The sequence below is a fragment of the Eleutherodactylus coqui genome, chromosome 10 (assembly GCF_035609145.1).
Source record: "Eleutherodactylus coqui strain aEleCoq1 chromosome 10, aEleCoq1.hap1, whole genome shotgun sequence".
Classification (NCBI taxonomy): domain Eukaryota; kingdom Metazoa; phylum Chordata; class Amphibia; order Anura; family Eleutherodactylidae; genus Eleutherodactylus; species Eleutherodactylus coqui.
In genome coordinates this window covers 136742632-136760655 of record NC_089846.1, presented here as the reverse complement: position 1 = coordinate 136760655, position 18024 = coordinate 136742632, and the positions used below count along the sequence as shown (strand labels likewise).

At 43.1% G+C, this 18024-nt stretch overlaps 1 long non-coding RNA gene across 1 annotated transcript in view; it reads left to right on the top strand.

Moving 5' to 3' along the window:
• The window catches only part of LOC136579844 (uncharacterized), a 30697-nt gene extending 14311 nt beyond the window's left edge, over positions 1 to 16386 (top strand). The window contains exon 2 of the long non-coding RNA XR_010786932.1: positions 16259 to 16386. This is a non-coding gene — a long non-coding RNA (uncharacterized lncRNA). The remainder of the gene's footprint in view (positions 1 to 16258) is intronic.
• Positions 16387 to 18024: the final 1638 nt, after the last annotated feature.

Genomic DNA, 18024 nt, shown 5'->3' with positions numbered 1-18024 from the left:
CTGAGCGCTGCCTGTGATTGGCTGAGCGCTGTGACCAATCACAAGCAGCTCTCAGCTGTCATTCAATGAATGACTGTGCACTGCCTGTGATTGGCTGAGTGCTCAGCCTATCAGACACAGCTCTTTCAGCAGGCGGCGATTTTAAATGGAGACGACTGGTCCCAACAACAGCATAATCCGTTTTGCAGCAAAACGTAAACTCTTTCTATGTGCTTGATTTTTTTAAAGTATATATGAGTATATATATATATATATATATATATATATATACATACATACACTTTTTTAAAAATTGTCATATTCATAAACAGTTAAAAGTACAAATTCATTAGCAGAAGGAAGCCTCTGCCTTTTGCATAAACTGGATTGAACTGGAAAAAAAAGCAGCAGGATTAGAAAAACTACATTTTAGTTAATCTCTCTAGAATAAAGAATTTTTAAAGATGGTACTTTTAAGTGAAGATATCTGTGTAGCCGGGGGCGGAAATCATAGTTCAGGGAGCCCCACAGCAAAACTTGGAGTAGGCCAAGAAAAAAACGTATGTAGGTACATTACAGCTGAGCTCCAGTAGCCTGACTTCAAGCTGATAGAAATCCATAGTGACAGCCCGGCTGTTAGAGGACATTAGCATAGAAGACAGCTCTGTAAACCCATGCACACAGTGACATATGCTCACATGCTTTTCACTTTGCACTTTTTTCCCTTTTCTTACACAGTTGTTGCTTCCACTAATTTTATCTTTGGAAATGAAGCTGGAGAATCTTGACAGGTCGGAATCCAAACTGGAAACAGAGATAATTATCACTATGTAGATATGACACCCAACTGCTACACTTCATCTATTACCATTTTGGCTGTTTCTTGATTTGTGCAAGGACATACTGAGAAATGGCAGAGGCAGGGATACCTTACCTGGATGGCATTACTTCTGTTGATTGGGTGCAGGTTGATGGATCTTTTTGATGTTCTTTTAAAGAAGTTAGAGTGGTTGCCTCATGGAGACAATCCCTTTCCATATGTCCGACTTGAGTGGAAGTGAAACTCCTGAGACCCTACCATAATAGCTATATCTGAGAGCAGCTAACAAATATCAGCTCCTACTCTGGTGGTGGTGCACATCTGTCTAGGATCCACACTAGCTCTTCCACAACTCCTGTCTCCACCAGACTCTTTTCCAGCTTTGACTGTTGTTGATAGAGCTCATGCCCAAAGATGATATCATGAGGTCCAGCTTTAAAGACCAATTTCTGCAGACCTTGCTTGAGTGTAGGCTATCGTAACTCCTATAATTGGGTCTGTGCTATTTTGTATTGTCTACTGCTACTGACCTCTGGACTTGACTTGTTGCAATTTCTAATTCTATGGATCCGACCCCTGGCTTTTTTACTGGACTTTACTGATTCTCACCACTTCTTAAAACTCTACTGACCTCGCATTGCCAGTTTCTGCTATTTGACTATACTTTTGTCCCTGCTTGTATGAGTACTGGCATATTCGGTTGCCAAGGACCGATTCACACCTTCATGAGGAGGTTCAAAGGTGAAGCGGTGACTTCTACATAATCCCTTTGACCCTGTGAGTGGATTAGCCTGTGCAAATTGGACTGCAGGATCAGGAGGATCCATCACCGCTGCAGCTAGCATAACAAATTGTCTCCGTTTGGATAGGTCGCCTATTCATTTGAATGGATGCCATGTAAGTCCACTGCAGGGAAAAGATGTGGCTGCCACCAAGTTCTGTGGCCAGCCAGGGATTTAAGAATATGGCTCAATAAAATTAGACCCACCCCAAAAGTAAGCCCTATGATGATTTTTCAGAATTTTCAAGGATGTTCGAAATAGGCTGGCTGTCATTAAGACAACCCCTTTAAAAATAATTCTTTGAGACGTTAGAAACCTGTGATTTATATATATATATATACTGAAGCCTAGTACTCAATATATACACTACCGTTCAAAAGTTTGGGGTCACATTGAAATGTCCTTATTTTTGAAGGAAAAGCACTGTACTTTTCAATGAAGATAACTTTAAACTAGTCCAACTTTAAACAAATGCACTCTATACATTGCTAATGTGGTAAATGACTATTCTAGCTGCAAATGCCTGGTTTTTTGTGCAAAATCTACAAAGGTGAATAGAGGCCCATTTCCAGCAACTATCACTCCAGTGTTCAAATGGTACAATGTGTTTGCTCATTGGCTCAGAAGGCTAATTGATGATTAGAAAACCCTTGTGCAATCATGTTCACACATCTGAAAACAGTCTAGCTCGTTACAGAAGCTACAAAACTGACCTTCCTGTGAGCAGATTGAGTTTCTGGAGCATCACATTTGTAGGGTCAATTAAACGCTCAAAATGGCCAGAAAAAGAGAACTTTCATCTGAAACTCGACAGTCTATTCTTGTTCTTAGAAATGAAGGCTATTCCATGCGAGAAATTGCTAAGAAATTGAAGATTTCCTACAACGGTGTGTACTACTCCCTTCAGAGGACAGCACAAACAGGCTCTAACCAGAGTAGAAAAAGAAGTGGGAGGCCGCGTTGCACAACTAAGCAAGAAGATAAGCACATTAGAGTCTCTAGTTTGAGAAACAGACGCCTCACAGGTACCCAACTGGCATCTTCATTAAATAGTACCCGCAAAACACCAATGTCAACATCTACAGTGAAGAGGCGGCTGCGGGATTTTGGGCTTCAGGGCAGAGTGGCAAAGAAAAAGCCATATCTGAGACTGGCCAATAAAAGAAAAAGATTAAGATGGGCAAAAGAACACAGACATTGGACAGAGGAAGACTGGAAAAAAGTGTTGTGGACGGATGAATCCAAGTTTGAGGTGTTTGGATCACAAAGAAGAACGTTTGTGAGACGCAGAACAAATGAAAAGATGCTGGAAGAATGCCTGACGCCATCTGTTAAGCATGGTGGAGGTAATGTGATGGTCTGGGGTTGCTTTGGTGCTGGTAAGGTGGGAGATTTGTACAGGGTAAGGGCTTAGTCACACGGGCGTTTATTGCCGCGATTTGCGCATGCGCATGCGTCCGGCGACTTTTTAAAACCATTGCTTTGCAATGGTATCGGACACATGAGCGCTTTTTATGCGCTCGTCCGATAAATTAGAGAACAGAAATCGCAGATCGCACCTATCTGCGATCTGCGATTCCTGTTCTCTTCTCTATATGCGCTCAACGGGGCCGGCGGCAGCAGCGCCGACCCCATTGAGAACATATAGAAGACAAATCATTCTTCTCTGCCACAGCTGGAACAGCTGTGGCAGAGAAGAACGATGTTTGCCCATTGAATTCAATGGAGCGGCAATACAGCCGCTCCATTGAAAGCAATGGGCTGCCGGCGTGCGCGGGGTTAATTGTCGGGAAGGGGTTAAATATATAACCCCTTACCTGCAATGCATCCTTAAATGTGAAAAAATAAAAAAAAAGGATGTTCTCACCTGCTCCCGGCAGCTGGAGATCCCGGCGGTCGGCCTGCAGTGGGTGTGAAGGAGGTGTGACTTAGGCTTGCCCCTGATTGGCTCAGCCTGAGCCAATCAGAGGCTGAGCTCAGTCACACCCATTCATGAATTCATGAATGGGTGTGACTGAGACTTGCTTCTGATTGGCTCAGCGCTGAGCCAATCAGGGGCAAGCCTGAGTCACACCTCCTTCACACCCACTGCAGGCCGACCGCCGGGATCTCCAGCTGCCGGGAGCAGGTGAGTACATCCTTTTTTTTTATTTTTTCACATTTAAGGATGCATTGCAGGTAAGGGGTTATATATTTAACCCCTTCCCGACAATTAACCCCGCGCACGCCCGCAGCGCTTGCATTCAATGGAGCCGCTGTATTGCCGGCTCCATTGAATGCAATGCGCTGGACAGCTCCGGCCCGTTTCTAATGAAACGCGGCTAGGAGCAGATTTTCGGGCGATTTTTGGGCCGATTTTTCGGCGCCGGTCACGCGATTTGCGCATGCGCATCCGTCATGCGATGCGCAAATCGCGTGAAAAAACGCCCGTGTGACTAAGGCCTAAAAGGGATTCTGAATAAGGAAGGCTATCACTCCATTTTGCAACGCCATGCCATACCCAGTGGACAGCGCTTGACTGGAACCAATTTCATCCTACAACAGGACAATGACCCTAAACACACCTCCAAATTGTGCAAGAACTATTTACAGCAGAAGCAGGCAGCTGGTATTCTATCGGTAATGGAGTGGCCAGCGCAGTCACCAGATCTGAACCCCATTGAGCTGTTGTGGGAGCAGCTTGACCGTATGGTACGCCAGAAGTGCCCATCCAACCAATCCAACTTGTGGGAGATGCTTCTAGAAGCGTGGGGTGCAATTTCACAAGCTTACCTCAACAAATTAACAGCTAGAATGTCAAAGGTGTGCAATGCTGTAATTGCTGCAAAAGGAGGATTCTTTGACGAAAGCAAAGTTTGATGTAAAAACAATGTTATTTCAAATACAAATCATTATTTCTAACCTTGTCAATGTCTTGACTCTATTTTCTATTCATTTCACAACGCATGGTGGTGAATAAGTGTGACTTTTCATGGAAAACACAAAATTGTTTGGGTGACCCCAAACTTTTGAACGGTAGTGTATATATATAATTTTAATATTATTTGAAACTTTATCTTATGCTAATTTCACACAGACACAAGTTAAAGTTTATATCTCCCTGCCCTTACACACAAACTTTTCTTACATTTTACCGATATATCAAAACTTTCCATGTTGCAATCTTACTTTATAAGAAAACTCTGTCTCCAAATATGTCATAAATAATTATGCACCTTACAGTCCAAAGCATCCAAGTTTAAAATCCAAGAAAAACAATAAGAAACCTTCTTGAAAAGTGAGCCACAAAAGAAGGTCAATCAGTGGAAACCAACATACAGCTTCATACGGCGCTCCCATCAGGAGGTCTGAAAAAGCCTTGAGCGCACCATGATCACTATGGTTTACAACAGTTAACATCAAATGTCGGCTAAGAACACCAAGCTGTGCCGATAGAAAAACAGTAACAATAAAATGAACTTTGTCATGGCGAGGGCTCGTGTTAGAAAAAAACCTCAAATTTATTAAAAAAATGAAAAAATAAATTCAAAAATGACAAATAAGGAAAAATAAAATTCTAATTCAACAATATAAAAATATTAACGCAACCTAAAGCTAAAAGTGAAATAATAAAACGGTTTTGTGGTTGTCGGGACTCTATTTATTCCTGACTGTTAATAAAAATTTTCAAAAATGCTAAACAAAAAAAAACTAAATAAAACTTGTTTTAAATCAAATGTAAAACATAATTAGGAAGCTCTAAAAATGTAACCAATGTGCTCAACTCATACAGAGAAACCGGCGAAAATGAAAAGACTTTTGTAAAGACTTTATAGGCCCCTGCATACTTAATTAGATTAAATTGGGGATTGACAAACGACCCTTTGATCAGGGGTAATTTTGTGGGATTTTAGACAAGACGGCTTCCTAGTTTGTAGCCAAGCTGAGAGCCCCCGCTGCTTAGGACTACAAGGCAGGAAAACATCGCCAGTTAAAGACATTTATATATTCAGAAGAAATAATGAAAGTCCGTCATTTACATATGAGAACTTGGTAGCGCCTTAATGTGTCTCAGCTCAGAGACGCTCTGCCCAAGTCATGTAAATTAGACATAAACAAACAGAACATGTAATTTGTCACTTTTATCGTTAGTTTTCAATGAACACGAGTGAAATGGGGTGAAAAAAAGGATAAAACACTGAATATTGTTACCATTAATAATAATTCACAGCATTATCATTACAGTATTTAAAGGGCCCCCGTGGCTTATAATGATGTGCTGCACTACTATCAATTATATTGAATCATCTCAGATTAGAGGACGGGGTTTCATGTGGATTGAACCAAGGCTGCGGATATCTTGACAAACTTAACAGCTCTTTAAATAAGCAATTGGTGAGCAATTTGTAAACTGCGGCTCCTACATTGTCCTGTTGACTGTGCAGACATTGAGGACTATTGATTGCTCGGTTTAATGCTTCAGCTACTGTGACAAGCTGGAAACACTCATTGATTTAGTATGGTGACTGCTTCACATTCAGGTTTACAAAGGGACCATTCGTAGTCTAACACTGAGATCATTAATGGGTTGGCCACTTTGGACAATTCCTTTTTGTAAGCTTTATTCCCATGAGTGTATATACGGCGCGTTTTCACGTCCGGGCGTATATACGCTACCCATGTGAAGCCTTGGGTCACAATGCATACGTTCACATGGGTGATGCGTTGTACGTTGCATAAATACGCCGGCAGCATGATAAAAAAAAACATACACACGGCCGGTGCATATACGCTCAGCCAAAACATGGTCCTGGAGCTGTGTTTTCACCAATATACACCGACGGGTCCTATAGACTCCTATGGGAGCAGGGAAAGAGAAGGGAGGGGGAAGCATTTTTGCAGCGTCCAACGAAAAGCTTACAGGTGCCTCTATATAGACACCGGAAGGCATCCTGAGGATTTTGGCAGAGCGAGCGTTTTCGGGGGTGCGGCGTATTTTTTCGCTAAAAACGATGCTCACGATCATGTGAATGGACGAGAAAACGCTGGCCGTGATGGCGGAAAAACACTTATTCAAGTGCCTATACGGAGCAGGCGTGAAAATGTTAAAATGCCATAGCTCATAGGAAAGAGCTCTTAGAACGATGTCCCAATAATAAGCTGATCACAGGGTATCTCGTAGGTAATTAGTCCCAAATTCTGTGAAAACCCGAAGCCTAGGACTCCATTACCTGCAGCACCACCACAGTGGGAATAAAGGAATACTTAGTGCCTATTGAGTCATCCACGTGATACAAAATGTGTCGCGTTTCTCCAAAATGAGAGAAGGTCTATGTAGCTGCTCTCCATTTTGCCTAATTGATGAAGGTCCTAAATTGGGGGTCTCACCCCTCTATCAATACTGAATTCCTTACTGCTATAGTGTTTTTTTCTAAACCAGATGTACTGCAAATTTGTGCAAGACATTTCGAAGGTGATATCAATGTTTGTCCCAAACTTGGACCGTTGCAAGGATCCCAAGACCTTTTACAGTCACTGAACATTTTGGATTAATTAAAAAATTTTGATCCCTGTAAATCTCTGACTCAACATTCTTAAAGCGACCCTCCAGTCAGGAACTCCAATTTGATATGTTAGTCGGTATCTATGGGGATGATTAGCCGCTATTTATTTTTCCTCATATTTTGCCACTTGTGTGCTTTTTAGCTCCACTCTGTTAGGTCAGAGCTGTGATCTGGGACTATAGTTTAGCTACAGTACCTGGTTTGAGGTAGTCTGGGACACGCCCCCTGTCTAATCCATGGTTCAGGCTGCAGAAGAGGCAGACAGGGTGTGTCCAAGACTACTTCAGATTAGGCACTATAGATAAACTCTGGTCACAGTTCAGTCCTAACAGAGATGAACTATAACATAGCCAAGCAGCAAGCACTGCGTAATAATAAAGAACAAGTCATCATCCCCTGTGGCTACTGACTTACATACCAGTTCTGAGCTCCTGACTGGAGGGCTGCGTTCATGGAAAGACTACCATTGATACACTGGTCATAGCATGGCATCAGTTTTGCATTGAGTGTTCCTTTAAGTGTTATGCCTCACATCTTTGGGAATAGGTGCTCTTAAAAATATTGCGGCCTCTTTTGTTTGTAAATCGGATGCAGATGCCACCCACGGGGTACTAGTCCAGCACCAATAAAGCCATAGTCAATCTGATCTTGGCATTTACTAAGCAACTGAACCGGATTTGGGATTGATCAACTCTGACCAGTTTATTTCAATTATATAGAATGGCCAAGCCTGGAAATCCACAGATTTCAACAGTGCAATAATCCCGGATGTGAACCCAGTAGACATTCTCTACAGAACCCTGTCGGTCATTACCAGATATTGACTCCTAAGTCCCTGCCATGCCGAGGATCTAACTGCCTTGAGCTTTTGATGCTTGCATAATCCTGTATAGCAAGCATGAAATATAATCATATATCGTATAATCATGTATATCTACTCATGAAGTTTACATTGAGGGCTCAGGTGCGGACGCCGGCTCCATTGCCGGTCATGTGTTCTTTCTTCAGGCGCTGCGGAGAGACGTCCGCACTGCAGGTACGGCCGTCTTCTTCGTGCAGGATGACAGGCGCATCGAAGCCCGGATGCGCCGGCGTGACTAAGCCCTTAGGCTCCATTCACACATGCTGCATTACATCTGCTGCAGATTCCGGCTTGGACCCAACAGCGGTATCTACAATGGAATCCATGCCATTTTAGCACTGAATTGAATTCTATGACAATCTGCTCAGTAGTGCATGGAGCAATCCAGTGCAGGAAAAAGGAATTGATATGTCAATTGTTGGTGCAGTTTTCACATAGAAATTCTCTAGGGTGGGAGATTTTTTAGATGGAATGGGGCTAAAATGGAATTTGTGAATCTGCATGCAAATCCATAGCAGAACTCCACGGCTCAGCCTCAAATTCTGCTACAGAGTAAAGGGACTGTACCACAATGGAAATGCTATCACCTAGCCATAGGATTGGTTATAAAGGTCTGATCGGTGGTCGTCTCGTCACTGGGACCCCCATTGATCTCAAGAACAGGGTCCTGTGTCCCTATTATCCCCACTGTGGCTGTATGAACCCCCTGCAGGGAGGAAGAGATCGAATGAAGCAGCAGTTGTACATGCACAGTAACACTTCATTCATTTTCAATGGGACAGCTGCAGATAGCCAAGCACTTGCACTTGACTTTTCTCACCAGCCCCATTGAAATATGTGAGCGGTGCTCCATTCAATCTGATGTAATTATGGGTCCACAGTGATGAGACGAGGGGGACACCGGACCCGCATTCACCGGATTGGTGAGGGTCTCTAACCAACAACTTAGACCCCTGCCAGTATGACTTTTATCAGCTATCCTAAGGATAGGAGATCAAAGTCTATTCTGCTACAACCCCTTTACATGCAATATACACGTCAGAAGAATCGGATGTAGATCTAACAGTCTAATAAGCCATGTGAGGATGCCCTGGATAGATGAAGGTGACCGTCAAGGAATTAAAAAAAACAGAAACGGGCCGCTACTGTGTTTGGGATGGATCAGCTATGGCATTCTGTGCCTTTTCAAGTAAGTGGAGCTAAGCTGCAATTACTAGTAAAAGCGATTAACACGAGTGGCGCTATTTTTGGTAAAAATAGGACCCTTTTTCAAATTTTAATAACCCATTAAAAGCCATTTTAGGTTTTTCTAAGTACCTGTTACTACAAACTTCTTGTGTATTAATGCTCATCTGACAGGAAATGTGTCTTACTGTATTTTTAAATTAAGAGAACCTTCCAAAAGGGTAAGATTGACTCTTAAACTGTGTCATTTCTCTCTTCATGTTCGCTCCAGATGTTCAGGCTTCATGCTCATCACATATTCTGGACCACAGAGATGGGGATTTACATCTAAGTTCATTTCTGCCAGCACAGCACATTATGGCAGGCAGCGTGCCAATGTCCAACCAGATGATGAAAATAAGATGTAAAGTCTAAAATCGGTATAAAGCCGCCCAGGATGTAACGATCTCTGATGGAAACAATACAGCGTGGCGTCCGTAGTGAGTCAGACTCATGATGTTCCCCACAGAAGTACAAAATACCCCTCCGATATTCAGTTTCCAATATAAGTAGTCGGTGTCTGAATTATAATAGATACGATACAAAGCCAGAAGACCTCGTAGCTCTGGCTGCTAAAAGTATTAGGACCCTTAAAGGGATCTTTCCAAGTGGACAATCTAAGGGTGGCTTTACACCGGACAACCATTGTCTGAGTAGTCACCCAATAAAGTGATTGTAAGCGACAGGAAATACGGCCACCAAACAGGTGGTGAGCAGGAGTTCATTGACTAGTCACTAGCTGCTCACCTAAAAGTAGTCGTCTGGTGTGAACAATTATTGTGTTTCAACAACTAACCTACAACTTTCCAGGGAGGTAATCACTTGCTTCCCACCAACCACTGATTGGCTCCCGACTTTTTTTGAACATTTTGCCCTGCTGCATAATGCTGGTTGGTTCCTGAAAACAATATGTGTGAATGATCCTCGACTGAAGCAATGCTTGAACGACAAAAAAAAGACCTTCCAGGAAAGAAGAGCGAAAAACCGCAGCACCAACTGTGAGAGACTGCAGCAGGGAGTGTTCTCTTGAAGACTGCTCTCACATATTTATGTGCGTTCAGTAGACTTCGCAACTAATGAGCGTGTGTGGGGAAAGGGCCAAAATGTCAAATATGCATCCACCAAAGAACCTATAAATATCATATAGAACCATAGATTAGAGGAGTTGGAAGGGACCTCCAGGGTCATCGGGTCCGACCCCCTGCTCAGTGCAGGATCACTAAATCATCCCAGACAGATATTTGTCAGCCTTTGTTTGAACACTTCCATTGAACGAGAACTCCCCACCTCCCGTGGCAACCTGTTCCACTCATTGATCTCCCTCACTGTCTAATATCTAATCTGTGTCTCCTCCCTTTCAGTTTCATCCCATTGCTTCTAGTCTTTCCTTGTGCAGATGAGAATAGGGCTGATCCCTCTGCACTGTGACAGCCCTTCAGATATTTGTAGACAGCTATTAAGTCTCCTCTCAGCCTTCTTTTTTGCAAACTGTTCCTCATAGGACATGATTTGCACACATAAAAAAACCCGCATAAAACCCCATTGATGTAAATATGCAGCAGTTCTGCAGGTTTCCTATGTATTTACGCAGTCCATTGATTTCAATGGGCTATTACGGTGTGTAATTCCCACCAAGATAGAACATGTTGTGCTTTTCTTACAGCACTGAAATGGACTCTATTCGCTGCATATTAGGGCTCCTTCACATGGGGATATTTGCACGCGTTTTTGCGTGTGCAAAATTGGTGCACGGAATGTGCAAAGAATAGGACCTATTCATTTCAATGGTTGCATTCACAAAATTTTTTTTATGCGCACATTACGTACACGCAAAAAAAACCAGCGTAGTTTACTTTTGTGCACATAGAGGTCTATGGGTGTGTAAATTCGCAAACAATACGCAACGGATGCGCAATTCTGTGGGGAAAATAACACATCTGGAACTCATTTTGCTAAACAGCCACTTACGTCGGGTGTGGTTGTGTCCGGAACGCTAAAAAACACGCCTTGTGGGTGTAAAAAAAAAGTACAATAAAATATGCCAATATGCATGCAAAAAAAGCCTTGCTCCTAGCGCAAATGTATGGCGCTGAGTCACGCCCAACAACGTATATGCCCATGTGAAAGAGGCCTTGCATGCGTAATAAATACATATTTACGCTCTTGTGAATGAGCCCTCACTCCAAGACAGTCCCATTACTAATCCATTCTACACAGCCGGGTATTTGGTATTCCCATGATTGGTCCTTTAGATGCACAAAGTGCGAAAAACCCGAGGCAGGAGCAGCTTGTGGAGAGGGCAGCTCAGCCCTGAGGACTGGATATTTATTTCTGTCTAGTCCATATGGGTAAGATACACCTGCCTATATACCCCACATCAGTATACCAAATTCTGGTTTACAGGTAAGTCATACATTAGCCAACCCACCAACAAACGTCTAGAGTTCCCCTCCCTAATCATCGTCCCACGCATAGGCTTCACATAACGTCTCCCCAACAAACAGCCTCAGTGAGAGCCGCCGCTCTGTAGATACTGAAACTGAGGGTTTTTTTCACTCCACATCATTTTTTTCATTTTTTCTACTATTTTCTCTCTCAATGTCCTTTTTTTCTGAGCAACTTCTGTTCTTCATATATTATTTAGGTCCCTGAGACGATAACAGCACTATTCGCCTTGTATACCTTGTGTGGGGTTTAAAATATAGATAAAAGCAGAAGGTCTGCCTTGAAACATCGGCTCTGACTGGAGCCGGCTTTGTGTAGAAGCGTCAAACCTCTGTGTATCCATTGTATTTTAAATGTTATTTATGTAAATCGCATTACCTATTTGCGGTAGTTTCATATATTCCATTGATTTTTGGCGGGCGCACGAGACACCCCTTTTTTTTTTCTCCGTTTGGCATGTTTCCAAAATAAAAAGGTGAAGACTTAATAAAGAAGGCAAAAAAAAATGATATTTTGGTTGCTTCTGAAGCCGAAACAAAATAGTAGTAATTATGCTAATACTAAGTATAGTAACAACATTAACCCCTTCCACACTCAAGAAGAAAATGTCAGTTAGTGGCTTCACACCTGCACCCGGGGTTCCGTCTTCTCGTTCCATTCAGGTAACAAGAAAGGGGAATCCCTCTGGCTGAACGGTCCCGTCCTGAGCAGTACCAATTGGCCCCAGTTGACTATAATGGCGTCCGTCTGGTTTCTGCTCAGCTGCCCAGTTTGTAGACAGAAGAAAAAGTGCTGCGTGACAAGACAAAGCTTCACAGGCTGATTCTTGCTTATTATAGCATATTTGCAGTAGGGCCTTACCTGTACATATTGCTAAATACAGGCAGAATTTGCTGACGTGCACAAGTATACCAGCACATTGCTCATAAAAAACTACAGTAGAAAGTTGAAATCCATATAATGAAGTTTAAAAAAACACAAAAAATGACATCCGCACGACCGCCTCATCATATATGTTCATTACATAAGCTCTGATCCATTAACGATGCTTGTAGGGGTTGTTCAGGACCCACGCTGATCACCTATTGATATCCTGTTCTGAAGACAAGTCATCAATAGAAAAAATCCAAAAAGCCCAGACAAGCCCTTAAAGGGGTTGTCCCGCGGCAGCAAGTGGGTCTATACACTTCTGTATGGCCATAATAATGCACTTTGTAATGTACATTGTGCATTAATTATGAGCCATACAGAAGTTATAAAAAGTTTTATACTTACCTGCTCCGTTGCTGGCGTCCTCGTTCCCATGGAGCCGACTAATTTTCGCCCTCCGATGGCCAAATTAGCCGCGCTTGCGCAGTCCGGGTCTTCTGCAGTCTTCTATGGGGCCGCTCGTGTAGAATGCTGGCTCCGTGTAGCTCCGCCCCGTCACGTGCCGATTCCAGCCAATCAGGAGGCTGGAATCGGCAATGGACCGCACAGAAGCCCTGCGGTCCACGGAGACAGAGGATCCCGGCGGCCATCTTCAGCAGGTAAGTATGAAGACGCCGGACCGCCGGGATTCAGGTAAGCGCTGTGCGGGTTGTTTTTTTAACCCCTGCATCGGGGTTGTCTCGCGCCGAACGGGAGGGGGGGTTAAAAAAAAAAAAAACCCGTTTCGGCGCGGGACAACCCCTTTAACTTAGGAAAGTGGTGAACAGCGTAAAAAGGGGGGATTTTATCTTCTTACTTACAGCACCCAAATTAAATGAATGATTTAATTAGGCCGTAAAGGTCCGATCAGAGAGGTTATTAGTTGTGAAAGAATGTTCTTCTGAGCATTCATGTTAATAATCATTACCCGGGGCAGCAGTACTGGCAGCACCCAGGACACAGGGCAGCATTAGGCCTCCTTCACATGAGCGCTGTTATAGCGCATTAGAGGCGCATGAAAAGAGCGCTTCTAAAACAAACAATGGTTTCCTATAAAAGCGGTCATATGAGGGAATTTTAGATGCACTAAATTCTCGCACCAAAGATAGGACATGCGACTGCAAGGTTGCATCTAAGGTCCGTGGTGCGAGAAAAGATAGGACCTGACCTATCTTTGGTGCGTGCTTTCCATAGACTCCTATTGGAGCTGCAAAAAACACGCACCACGCACTTCCGATTGTGTGAATGGGCTAATTAAAATAGTTGGAATTAATCTGTTCACGCGATCGTTAGTGCAGTATAGCCGCGATCTTTTCATGCGCCTCTAATGCGCAAACACAGCGCTCGTGTGAGTGGGGCCTCAAGCCGACAAACAAGCAAAAACTCATTTCTCTCCTGCTTGGATCTTTTCTGCTGCCCTAACAATCATCATTGTGTGCAGCTCATTCGTCTGTCTATACAAGGAATGTGATGCTGTCTGATGAAAATGCATGGGGGGCGAACAACAAGTGATTGGTCCCCATACAGCCTGAATCAGCCTCTGACAAGGCTATTTTAAATGAGCACGGTTCTCTTTTATTGGTGTTTGTCATTCGGCTTAGAACAACCCATATAAAAGGACCTTATGGCATTGGTACCCCACAATGGTACACATAGGAAGCAGAACTTGTCCTGCTAAAAACAAGAACTCATTTTTATAAATGATCTGGAGGAGTGAATTGAGGGGAAACTGACGAAATTTGCAGACAACACAAAGCTAGGAGGAACAGTTAACACTAGAGAAGAGAGAGAGGATTCAAAAAGATCTAGAAAAGCTTGAACAGTAGGCGGCGACTAACAGAATGGTATTTAACAAGGAGAAATGCAAAGTCCTACATCTGGGCAAGAAAAATGAAAAAAAAAACACATACAGAATGGGAGGAATTGGGCTAAGCAGCAGCACATGTGAAAAAGACTTGGTATACTAATAGATTGTAGACTGAACATGAGTCAACAATGTGATGCAGCAGCCAAAAAGGCAAACACAATTCTGGGATGTATTAGGAGAAGCATAGAGACTAGATCACCTGAGGTCATTATCCTCCTCTACTCTTCCTTAGTCAGACCTCATCTGTAATAGTGTGTCCAGTTCTGGGCACCCCACTTTAAAAAAGACATAGACAAACTGAAGCAAGTCCAGAGAAGAGTTACTGAGATAGTGAGCGGTCTGCAAATCATGTCCTATGAGGAACGGGTAAAGGATCTGGGAATGTTTAGCTTGCAGAAGAGAAGGCTGAGAGGAGACTTAATAGCGGTCTACAAATATCTGAAGGGCTGTCACAGTGCAGAGGGATCAGCCCTATTCTCATCTGCGCAAGGAAAGACTAGAATCAATGGGATGAAACTGAAAGGGAGGAGACACAGATTAGATATTAGAAAAAAACTTTCTGACAGTGAGGGGGATCAATGAGTGGAACAGGTTACCACGGGAGGTGGTGAGTTCTCCTTCAGTGGAAGTCTTCAAACAAAGGCTGGACAAATATTTGTCTGGGATGATTTAGTGATCCTGCACTGAGCAGGGGGTTGGACCCGATGACCCTGGAGGTCCCGATGACCCTGGAGGACCCTTACAACTCTACCATTCTATGATTCTAACTCTTACAGCTGCGTTGTTACAAAAATGATGCAATCTGAAATGCTAAGATATAAAAGCAAATAAAATTCTTGAGTCCAAAATGTCTGCCTCTTGTCTTTACCTCTCTCTATGTTTAGTCTGTGTCCCATTTACAGACTATTGACCTCCATAAACAGCCATATTTAACTTACTGAAGGGGACGTCACAACAGAGGAGGTTTTATCTTCAACAGGACCCTGTACTATTAGGGATCATTTATATTACTGGCTTCCTCAAATGGAGCAGAATGAGATACCAGATCTCAACCACAACTACAACCTCTGCACTCTTCAAGTACGAGGGTTACATTTTCTGATCTAGGCCCACAAGACATACGTTGGTTCAAAGAGTTTCACACCAAAAACTGCACCTAACTTTAAATGGGGTTGTACCAAACATGACTTTTATTATTTATCCATAGGAAAGATGATAAAAGTGTTATCGGGGGGGGGGGGGTCTCACCTATGAGAGAGCACTATTCCAGAGAACAGAGGTTCCATGTTCCCCTCTTCTTCCTACTACAGGGTCACTGCATTCCCCATAGTGAGAAAGTGATTGAGTGGAGTTGTATGTACAGTGCCATTCCAGTCATCGTCAATGGGACTACCAGAGATAACTGAGCCCTGGTAATCAGCTATTTCGGTCAGCCCCATTGCACTAAATAACACAGTGCCACTACTGCTCCAATCAACTACCATATCACTGTGAGTGGGTGCAGCGAGCCTGCAATAATAATAAGAGTGGCATGGGACCCCTATTCTCAGGATTGGTATGAGTCTCACCATTGAGATCCCTGGTGATCAAACTTTTATCACCTTTCCTGTGATAAAAGTCAATCTTGGTACAACCCCTTTACATTTTGCACTATGTGACACCACTGCTCCAGCAGAAGTCAGTAATTGTCCTGGCTACTGCCTCTTTGATTTGGGGCAGGCAGGCTCATTTACAATATATTGTAAAGTAATTGACTTACTGATTTCACATGTTTTATTACTTACCTTACAGGTTTGCCTAATTCTTGTCATCTTATTGTTTTCTCAGGTTACCAATTTCCAGTCTTCACAATGAAGTTAAGATCTTCTGTGCTCCGCCCTAAAGGTGCTGATATAAGGATGGACCTCCATAATCTGTTATTTGTTGTATCAGCTGAAATAAAACTTTAACAATTATTGTTCACTGTTGAGTTATGTATTTATCGTTAGCGACATGTTCAGTTTGACGCCTGACTGGAGCTCCGCCAGGGTTGCTGCAAAGAAGTGTGTATAACACAAGTCCTGTTGTAAAGCCGCCAAAAACTCCAGCACCAGGAATACTCTACTGTCCGGTGGACATTTAGTTTTCCAAGATCCAGGTAAATTTCATAAAGTACTTCTCTGTGCTGGATGTAGAAAAGTACGGCACGATTCTCACCCAGGACTTCTATTCTCAGGACTGGTGGGGGTCAGAGCAGTGAGACTACCACCGATGATAAAGGTATCCTCTATATTATGGAGAAGGGATAACTTTAGATTGTGGGATAACTCTTTTTTAGGGTCTGTTCACACAGAGCGGAAATGCTGCAGATCTATGGCGAAATCCGCAACATTTCCACATCAAAATCTGCCCTATTGATTCAGATGAGAGGAGCAGCGTTGCAGGTTCAAATCAGCTGTGGATCCGCAGCTGAATATCAGTGAAAATCTGCACCAATTATGTGGAAATGCTGCAGAATTTGCCTTGGAATTTTCCGCTGTGGAAGAACAACATTTTCGCACCCTTAAGGTTCTTTGACACGGATAGATCTGCTCATGCTAACAGGCGCTGACTCACCATAAGCATGTCGGCCAGCGCTTGTGGATAATATTAAACAGGTTAATCTGTAACTTGGGGACGAACAATCGTTACTACTGTATGATTGTTCATCCTCTCACCGCTATTACTGGTCAGCTGCCCATCTCCTTGTTCACACATGAAGACATGCAGTTGACTAGCCATTATTTTTATGTTCGCATAAACAAGCTCATCAGCCAATAAATGAGTGTTTGCTCATTACTACACTGATCATTTAGACTTTTACATGGCCCAATGAATGAGCAAACTAACATTCCATCAAATGTCCTTGCCCAATGTAATATAAACAAGCCTACTGGCCTTTTCGTGCACCGCACTTTGACCCCTTTGCATTACCTTTGGTGGATGATTTTGGTGTCATTAGATTTGTGACATCTTCACCACCACTGTAAAATCATAAAAATTTAAGTTTGCTACATTGAGTGACCCGTCAGGCAAGGTCAAAGTTCCTATGCTCTAACAGCGCCACTAGGGAGAGTCGGGGCTCCTTCACACTGAATCAAGGCCTGATATCACCCTCGCAATCTATGTGGATACCCCTGGATGCGAGGCGTTATCACATGGAAACAGCCTTGCATCCCTGCTGAGCTGAAGGAATCCCCCGGCGTGGCTGTCAGCGTGGTTTGTGATGTTCTCCCATTCTTTTCAATTGGGCCAGTGCTGCTGCCGCTTGCCCCATTGAGAATAATGGGCAATATTGTAAATAGAAAGGACATGCTGTGTTCTTTTTTCCTGCATGACATCGAAATGCGGTGCCATGCTGGGAAACATCACAAAAGTGAATAGACCCATCTTATGCTCACGTAGCCAACATCGCGTCAATATAGTTATCCAAAAGCCCCTTTATGATAGAGTGCGTGATAACTGTACCAAAATCTGGAAACTGCAGTTACATGCATGTTACTGTGTTTTCTTGCACCAAATATGATACATATGAATATGACCGGACTGATTTATAAATGCCACAAGTGTGAATT